This window comes from Miniopterus natalensis, chromosome 3 (genome assembly GCF_054644295.1).
Source record: "Miniopterus natalensis isolate mMinNat1 chromosome 3, mMinNat1.hap1, whole genome shotgun sequence".
Taxonomy (NCBI): Eukaryota; Metazoa; Chordata; class Mammalia; order Chiroptera; family Miniopteridae; genus Miniopterus; species Miniopterus natalensis.
The window spans coordinates 64,893,269-64,902,665 of record NC_142083.1 but is presented as its reverse complement, the minus strand read 5'-3'; the positions used below and the strand labels follow the sequence as shown (position 1 = coordinate 64,902,665).

The following is a 9,397-nucleotide window of genomic DNA, read 5'->3' as shown; positions in this document are numbered from 1 at the left end:
AAGAACACTCAGAGAGCCGAAAAGCAGCTCTGAAAAATTTTAAAAAATTGATAGCAGAAAGGAAAATTCACAGAATTAAGAAAAACTAAGTTAAAAAAATATCCCATATCGAGCACAAAAAATATATAGTTGGAAAATATGTGAGAAAAATATTAGAAACAGATAAAATTGCCAAAAGTTCAGCATCTTAATACAAGAAATTCCAGAAAAAATGAAAAGGGAAAAACAAATTATCTATGAAATAATTAAAGAATATTTCCAAGAACCAAAAAAGCTTTCATTGTCAGATTGAAAGGCCTTACTACATATCGGGGTCACACCAAGTGACATCATTGTAAATTTTCAGAGGACTAGGATGGACAGAAAACCTTACGAGATGCCAAGGATGTGGGGGAGGGGAAAAGGTGTGTGGTACAATGGTTGTAGGAATCAAAATATCAGCATAGATTGGGGCTTTTCAGCAGCGACATCAGAAACTACAAAATAGTGGGTCAATGCCTTCAAAATCCTAAAGATAAATGATTTCTAGTACAGAATTCTTTATCTAGTCAAAACATCATCATGTGAGAAACCTTCCCATGATCTTATGTATATTTTCTCAGGAAGTGACTGGAGGCTGTGATCTCCCAGAACTGGAGGAAAGATTTGGGAGATAAAAAACAAGGAACACCACACAGAAGAGAGACAAAGGACATTTTCCCTTGGAGATGATAAAAGGAGATCCTATGTAGTAGAAATAATAAGGTAATTAATATAAATGCTGGACCTTGATGTATTAAGGACATCAATATTAAGGAGTAGGAGAGTATGAAACGGTTTTGTGTAGTGGCAATGAGGGAGGGATAAAAGAGCTAAATGCTCATCGATGGTGAGCAATCATAAATAATGCTCAAAATTGAAAACCAATGAGCATTCTTAGGAAGTTATTGATAGCCAAGTAATTGAAAGTGGGGAATGAGGGATGAAAACTGCACTGTTACATTTAAAACAAGCCTTGTTTAGCTATTTGACACGTGGAAGATGAAAAATAGGAACCAAAAAAAGATTAATAGCCTTTAAACGTTATACTTAATTCAGAGTGCATAAATAAATTTCACTTTATACATATTAGTTGAAAAAATTATATGTACATATATACATTTATATATATATAATCTTTTATATATTTAAATTGAAAACCAAAATTCATTCTACTGGGAAAGAATAACAGGGAGGTATTCTAAAGAAATAGGTCTACAGCTCCCTCAGTTACCCATTCTCCACTCCTGTCCTCTTTTCTGCTCTTTTTAAGCCTTTCTTTGAGAACTTTAGTCCCATTAACCTTGTACTTTTTATGTCTATCAATTTTTACCATTCACTTTCCTTTTTAGCTTAGAATCAGTGATATATCACTCGATTAATATTTCTTTCTAACGTTTACAAATTTTTATATTATCCTGTAATCATAACTCCTTACAAAACACCAACATTCAATAAATTGAAGAAGTCTCTTTCATGCTGGTACCGCAGTTGTTCAGTGCTGCTAGAGATACAAAATATAACAATAAGTTGGCAGTCAACATTGAGTGCTTTATTATTTGTTCATACATTCATTTAACAAAAAAGTTAAAGAGTGTCTGCTCTGTGAAACATATTGGATAAGCCAAGGTTTTTAAATAGACATACTCCTGGCCTTGAGGAGCTTTGAATCTATGAGAACAAACAGGCACTAAGTAGCTCATTACTTAATTATTTGATCCAATTATGATAAATGTGACAAAGGCAAAATTCAATGTTCTATGAAAAATGACCTGACTGGTGTCTTCATTCTTTGAAAAGGAGATATATGTAGGATAGGACAGAAGTGGGGTTATATAGGGTGGGGCAAAAGTAAGTTTATAGTTGTGAGTACGTGAAACAGTTTATTCTTGTATTGTTATTTATTAATTGTTGTATTATTTTCCATACAAACAACCGTAAACCTACTACTTTTGCCCCACCCTGTATGTGGTCAGAGCAAAGGGAATTTAAAAGCTGGAATGATTTGAGGTGAAGAGAAATTCCAGACAGAAGAACCAGACAGTTTGAAATTAGGCCCCACAGCAGCACTGGGAGGAATGCGGGAGAGCCGCCCTCTGCCACGGCCGGGCCCTGTGCGCGCTGCTCCTCTGCCTGAGCGAGCGCCCCGCCTGCCTCCCGCCTGCCTGCCTCCCGCCTGCCTGCCTCCCGCCTGCCTGCCTCCCGCCTGCCTCCCGCCTGCCTGCCTCCCGCCTGCCTCCCGCCTGCCTGCCTCCCGCCTGCCTCCCGCCTGCCTGCCTCCCGCCTGCCTCCCGCCTGCCGCCCGCCTGCCTCCCGCCTGCCTCCCGCCTGCCTCCCGCCCGCCTGCCTCCCGCCTGCCTCCCGCCTGCCTCCCGCCTGCCTCCCGCCTGCCTCCCGCCTGCCTCCCGCCTGCCTGCCTCCCGCCTGCCTGCCTCCCGCCTGCCTCCCGCCTGCCTGCCTCCCGCCTGCCTCCCGCCTGCCTCCCGCCTGCCTCCCGCCTGCCTCCCGCCTGCCTGCCCCCTGCCTCCCGCCTGCCTGCCCCCTGCCTCCCGCCTGCCTGCCCCCTGCCTCCCGCCTGCCTCCCGCCTGCCTCTCTCGCACCCCAGTCTGACGAATTCTGACTTACCCTCCAGGTTTCAGTTCAGAAGCTGCATTTTTGGGGAAATCTTTTTTCCGTCTCTCAATGTTGGCTTACAGTTCCTAGGTTGGGCTATCAAGGACTCTGTTCCACTGCTTCTAATAAAAACCGCAGTGCTTTTATTTTTATTTTTTTAAATTTTCTTTTATTGTCGACACTATTACAGGTATCTCCCGTTTTCTCCCTTTGGCCCCCTCCGCCCACCCCAGGCCTTTCTTACGCTGTTGTCTGTGTCCACAGGGCTGTTAACAGTCTTTTTCCTGGCCTGTGTCATCCCCAGGTCGTTAGACGCAAGGGGGACAGGCTCATGTCTGTCATCTTCATAGTTCTATCCCTGGCAACTCTTTGATATAAATTGGTGTTTGAAACCTATTTGCTGAATGAATTACTTGGTGAAACAGGGGCAAACAAACATGTACCGGAGAGGGCCTCAAGGCTTTGGTGCAGGGTCTGATGACTTCACTTTAGAGCCCCCTTGCTATTACTCTGTTTTTGATTATGTTTAAGATCATTGTAGTTATTAGATAAGTAAGTTCTGGATTGCTTAAGGTATTATTTTATGAGAAAAATGGTGCTCTGAATTGTCATGTACAAACCCCCACAATTACTGTTTTGTAATTACATTGTCAAAATATCACCATATTCAAGTGTCCCACGCCCAGCAGAAAACGGGTAAACTTCATGATTACAGGTATACTCCAACCTTTCTAAGATGAAGCAAAGTTTCCATATTGAAGTAATTGGCTAAATTTCTTAGGTGGGTAAAATCCCGATTACATAAAATTGTAATTTGTTTTACTTGGAATGATTTAAATACATAATTTAAATTAGAGCACTCAAGAAAAACTCTGGGAACTAAAGGTAACAACTTAATTTCTACATTTGTTAACATTCTACCTAACTTAAATTTACATTTGGAAAGTATTATAACAAATGTAGAAACGATGTTCTTAAAAGAACATTTTAAAACATGGAATGTGTCATATGGTCATGTATAAAAAATAATTGAGAGTTTGATTTATAGTATGCATGAAAATATGGATGTTAAATTACATGTATAAATAAATAATATGATTTTCACTAAAATTCTCATCTTAAAGGGTCCTTAGCCAAATGAAGTCAATTAAGATAGAGTATTATTGTAACTATAAAATAAAATGGAAAAAAAAATGCAGTTAGAGTTATAAAAAAAAAAAAGATTAATTCCATGCTTTTCATTCAGAAGAGAGACATCTGATTTAGGAACACACATACAAGTTTGTATGTATGTACATATGTAAACGTGCATATATTATGTACATGTATGTATGCATGCAGGTATATATGTTTACATAAATATGTTTATGTATATATTTGTGTGTGTTTCATGAAATGCCAATACTAACACATTATCCCAGGTAAATAAATAAATTTTTTTTGTCCAAATAGTTTTATAATAAATTAAGGTGATATTTCTTTAGGGACTAGAGTAGCACTTTGAAAAAAAGCCATAATATTTGACAGCTTCATTCATTAGGATGTGGAGTCTATATCTCCACCCTTGAATCACTGCTTGGCCATGTGACTTTAACTGGTTAGTGGACACTAGCAAATGTGATACAGGCCACAGTTTCAAAACTATTATCATGCTGGGGCTTACCCCCTCTCACTACTGGGAGCCCTGTGACCATGATGGATGATGCGCAGAAACCCAGACTAGCCTTCTATTGAGAAGTCATGTGGAAAGAGCTCTCAGACATCCATGGCCTTCCAACCCCTTAGCTGAGAGCCCAGACCATGAGAACCATCCAGAAAATCCACAGAATTTTGAAAAAGAATAAATGTATATTGTTTCAAGCTGCTAAGTGTTGAGGTGTATTGTTATACAGCAAGAGCTAAGCAGATATAGATACCTACAAGCAAGGTACTGCCAAACAGTAATATAAAACATATGACATTAGATTTGGGGTCAGAAAGCAGGAAGAAGCTGGAAAAGCTGTGAATAAGTGGCTAGTAAACACTAGATAGAACAATGGGTAGGAAACTCAGTGAAGTCTAGAAAAATGGCACAGAACAGACTGGAAAATAGCAACCCATGTTACATAGTAGCAAAACAATTGGCAAACTGTGGCCTGTCATAACTTGGAAGACAGAAGGTATACCAAATCAACTTTTGGGTTTGGCTAAGAAAATCTCCAAACAGAATGTTGCAAGTGTCAGTGAATGCTTAGGGTTACATATGCTAAAATGGGGAGATACCGAAGAGCTGAAGAAGGAACTATTCAGTTTGCAAGAAGAGTTCGGAGAGGAGGAGCTGGGATGTGCATTGCTGGAAAACTAAATAGTCTCCCTAGTTCAATTAAAACTGGAATTTCTTCAACTCACACTTTTCTCACTGCTTACAACTAAAATACACTGTAACAGAGTTGGTTTCTATCTATGAGGAAGGAAACACTTCTCTTAGTATTTCCTCTTATGTAGGCCTGGAAGAGACTCTGAGCAGAACTAGGAAGAGTGCAGAGCCAGAGCATGTGCTGTGGTGACTCCTGCAGAGCCCAGAGTTCCTTGTGCCCAGCCCTGTGGAGCTCCCATTTCTCGGCTTGGAATAACAAAGACTACTCTTAGTAATTTTGTAAGCTACAAACAATTGCTATAGGTCACAGGTAATTCTTAGAAAATGAATGCTGATTTTTCAGAGTAGGTATCTAATCTCTTGCTACTCAAAGTATTGTTCTTAGACCAACAACGCTGGCATCATCAGGGAGCTCGTTACAAAGGGAGAGTACCAGGTCCTATCCCACATCTTCTGGGTCAGACTGTGCAATTTAACATGGTCCATGGGTGATTGATTATATGTACATAAATTTTGGGAAGCATTGGTCTACTTCCTGGTCAAAAATATATAGGTCATTACACTCTTAAAATTTCTCCAAAACTACTAACTGAGGTTTTGTGGTTCCTCAAACTCAGAACCTCTCTTCTGTTGTCATGTGATCTGTTCTTGCATCATCTAAAGTCCAACAACTCCAAATTTATTAGGGTGAATGTAGTTGTCTATGTTCTGTTGTCTTTGACTAATTAAAACAGTGGTCTTCTATGACTAAACCTATATTTTGAGAGGCATGATACAGTACAGACAATATGGGCCTTAGAGCCATGCTAATTCTACATTAAAATCCCAACTTCTCTACCTATTAGTTCTGTGACTTTGGGAAAAAATTACTTAATTTCATTGAGTCTCAGTTGCCTCACTCAGAAAGTATAAATAATAACAGTTTATTTAATATCATTATTAAGTAGACTCAATAAGAAAGCCTATATGATTATGCCTAATGAAATAGCTGGCTCATGACAGACTATAAATAAATGTATGTTTTCCTTGTGACTATGGTTGGGATGCCAAAGTTAAATACACAATTAAGACACTTTAATGAATTTTTAAAAATTACTATTTGGGGGTCCTGAGTTGTTTGGTCTATGAGTTCTAATGCACGAAGTGATATTTTGAATTCTCAAGGAAGAGTTTCCATATGATCCACTCATACGGTACATGAGCCAGGCATCATTGGTGGCTTAGGAAGGACACGAGGTCTCCAGCTGATGGTTTTGCGAGGTTGTACAGAAGCCCACCCCGTCCCTCTGCAAGAACAGCATTGTTTATTCCTTTCTTTCCTCTTTCCCCTTTTAGCAATGTGACCTTCCTTTTTAGAGTGTTAGCAGTGAACTCGGAGAAGGGTTTACACTGCCAGCTGTCGGTCCAGATAAACAGATTTGTATTAATCCACTGAGTAATTGGGAACATTTCATCTAATAAGGCATTTTGCTTAGCTCATGCCAACTGACCTGGGCGAATAAAAGATGTGCTGTGTCATCTGCTTAGGAGAGTAAATTTGATTGTGAACATACATCCATGGTGTCATACTATATCACTAGAGAAAAACTGGGAAGTTAGGGGCTGACCTGAAAGACACAATTTCCACTGAATTAATGTGCCTCTGAGATCTTCAACTACCACTCCTCAGAGAACAGTTTCAAGTGTTACTAGAGCAATTACATTCCATATTAGACTGTTCTAGTTCATGTAGTTTTATGCAAGGAATGAAATAAAACTGTCTTATTAATTTTAGGTTTTAAACAGATCTGAAATGTAAGAAATGTACCTTTTTGAAATAATCCTTACTGATGGAACCCACAGAGCAGCATGTTAAGGACATTAAAGTCAAAGAAGAAGATAAACATTGAAGAAAAATATATGCAGTTTCATTTTAGAAGCCTCACTTTCTAGAAGTTATATATAGGAAAACAGAAAATCAATGTTAAGATCAGGCAGAAATCCAAGCTGGTGAGTTGGTACCTAATGGGAAATATTCCATTAAATATCATCAGTTACATTTTACATGGGCGTCTAGTAACATGGTACCTCTATAAATAAGTACTTTGAATCTGTAATTTAATTATATTTACCATAAGACTTGTTTAGAGAAAATTTACTACTTTAGTGCTTTTGGATGCAACATAAATCTGTGTTTATTGATGAAGCAGGGTTGTAAGTGCTCAAGTAGTCCTTAATAGAAAAATATCATCATGAGTAACATGAGAGCATAAACTGGTCCTATAAAATGTGTTATTTACCAAGAGAAAAGTATCATCTAAAACCTTAATTTCTACATGTAAAAAAAAAACTGTATAAAGCATCTACATTCACGTACTCTGGAAGGACATTGAAACTTGTTTAGAATTACCACCAGGGGAGCCATAGCATATCAAGATCTGACTTGTCAGAGCCCCAGATTAAGTTGATTCTCATATTCTGGCCTATATAATAAAGACACAGATCGTATTGTGGTTGGCAGCAATTTGGAGCAGAGCCATGTTGTATAAATTGATTGTGAACAAAGAGAAATTACTCAAGAGAAAAGTCAAAACAATGATGCAGCCAGAAATTGCTTTTTAAAGTGCACACAGACATCTTTAAATGCACTCATTTGACTTATACTGGGACTTACGGGCAGAAGAGAAACCATCTAGTTTAGTGCAATCAGCTGATTTTTCAGATGAGAAAGTTAAGACTTAGAATAGTTACAGGCTCAAACTCCCAACATCACTTAAGAGTCCTGAGTTCTACTTACTCTTAAACTGACTTCAGCACTTCGTTTTTCCCACTAAAACTCAGTGATGATAATAATACATACTGGTTAGTCATGGACCCCTTGGTTTCTTCATATGGCATCTTTTCAAACACACCAGTGTCACAATTTTTACCACATTCACATAAAACTATCAACATTTATTTAATAATGTTAATATTTATTCTGTGAATATTCTCATTTTAGCTTGTCATAAAGGTATTGTTAAAGTTATAGATCAGATGTATGTTATGTGATTTTTAATTATAACCATAAATAATTATATTATTTTTAAGATAAAGTGGTTAATTTGCTTACTGTCTATAATCACATTATGTAGCTCACTTTGGGAAACTTTTCATCTATTTCTATCTCCAACAGATATTTATTGAACTCTCAACTATTACAAATAGCATGTTAGGAGCTACACTGGAAGGTACGTAAAGATGTACAAAATATGATCTCCATTTCACAGGACTGGAAATTGAATAGAAGACAGAGGCATGTATGTATGTGGTGTAAAGGAGAAAATATAAAAGAATGGGGGCGAGTGCTGAGTTGAAACAGTAAATCGCCTCAAGTCTGTACATTCACTCACTGTTTCAGTCCATGACTGTATTACATTCTGCAACGTGGTGCAGAAAACCACCTATGGAAACTGCAGTGAATGAGAATCACAGTCATTCTCTACAGAACAATCGTGAGAGAGGTGTCCTATTTATCTTTACATATATATTGAACTTCATTTTCATCTTGCCTCGGCCCACAGTTTTACCTAGCTGTGCTTATGGCACTGCACATGTCTGGTGTCAGGGTGCCTTAGTATGTGTGACATTCCACAGAGAGGGGCGAGCAGGACACGAGAAAGCTGAGAGCCCAAAGCCAACAGTCGTTTCCATTTGCAGGGCTCCCTTTGGGAAAATGTCTCCCTGTACGTCAAATCATATTTCTGGGGCAATCAGTGTTTTTAATTAAAACAAGCAATCTATATCCACAAGGTTAAGCATTTTGATTCTTTACCTGTTAGTTTATGAGGTGAAACTCCAATAGGCTAATTATTTTGCATCTAAACATTCTTATTCTCTGCAGGGTTCTGGACTCTGTCTTATGACTATTAGAGAAAGTAGAAGTGACATCATATCTTTGTTGCAAGAGCGTAAGCTTTTGATTGTTTCCACAATAAATGTGGATGCAGCTCATCCCCATTCCCATACCAAAAACAACAGTCCTTACTGCTTCGGATGACTCCAGTAAAGCACGAGCCCTGTGTACCCTGCAGTCCACCCCTCTCGCAGAGTGGGAGCCAGTGGGGAGACACTTGTTCCTTCTTGCCTCTTCTCCACTAGCAATCCTTTCATCAGTGCCCCAGCACGTGTGTGTGAGGAGAGCCAAGAAACAAACCAAGGCATTGAAGACCTGGAACATGACTGGGAGCCGGAATTGAATTTTATTAAGGTACAGAGAATTTAAAGTGGAAATAAGTTTCACTAGATATAGTGAGCTAGGAGGAAGAATCTTCCAGGGATCCTAGAGCCCTCCATGACAGGCTGCTGAAAGAGAAAGAGAGATCAGCAGAGAGAGGAGAGCAGAGGGTGGGCTAGCTCCAGCTGTCTGTGGCAGCGGCTGGGTCTTAGAA

At 39.0% G+C, this 9,397-nt stretch overlaps 1 long non-coding RNA gene across 1 annotated transcript; it reads left to right on the top strand.

Annotated features, from left to right (window-relative positions):
• The first annotated feature begins 634 nt into the window (after nt 1-634).
• LOC107540171 (uncharacterized) lies at nt 635-8,903 on the top strand. The gene is made up of 3 exons (XR_001603471.2): nt 635-744; nt 8,143-8,197; nt 8,851-8,903. It is a non-coding gene; the product is annotated as an uncharacterized LOC107540171 (long non-coding RNA).
• The last annotated feature ends 494 nt before the right edge of the window (nt 8,904-9,397 follow it).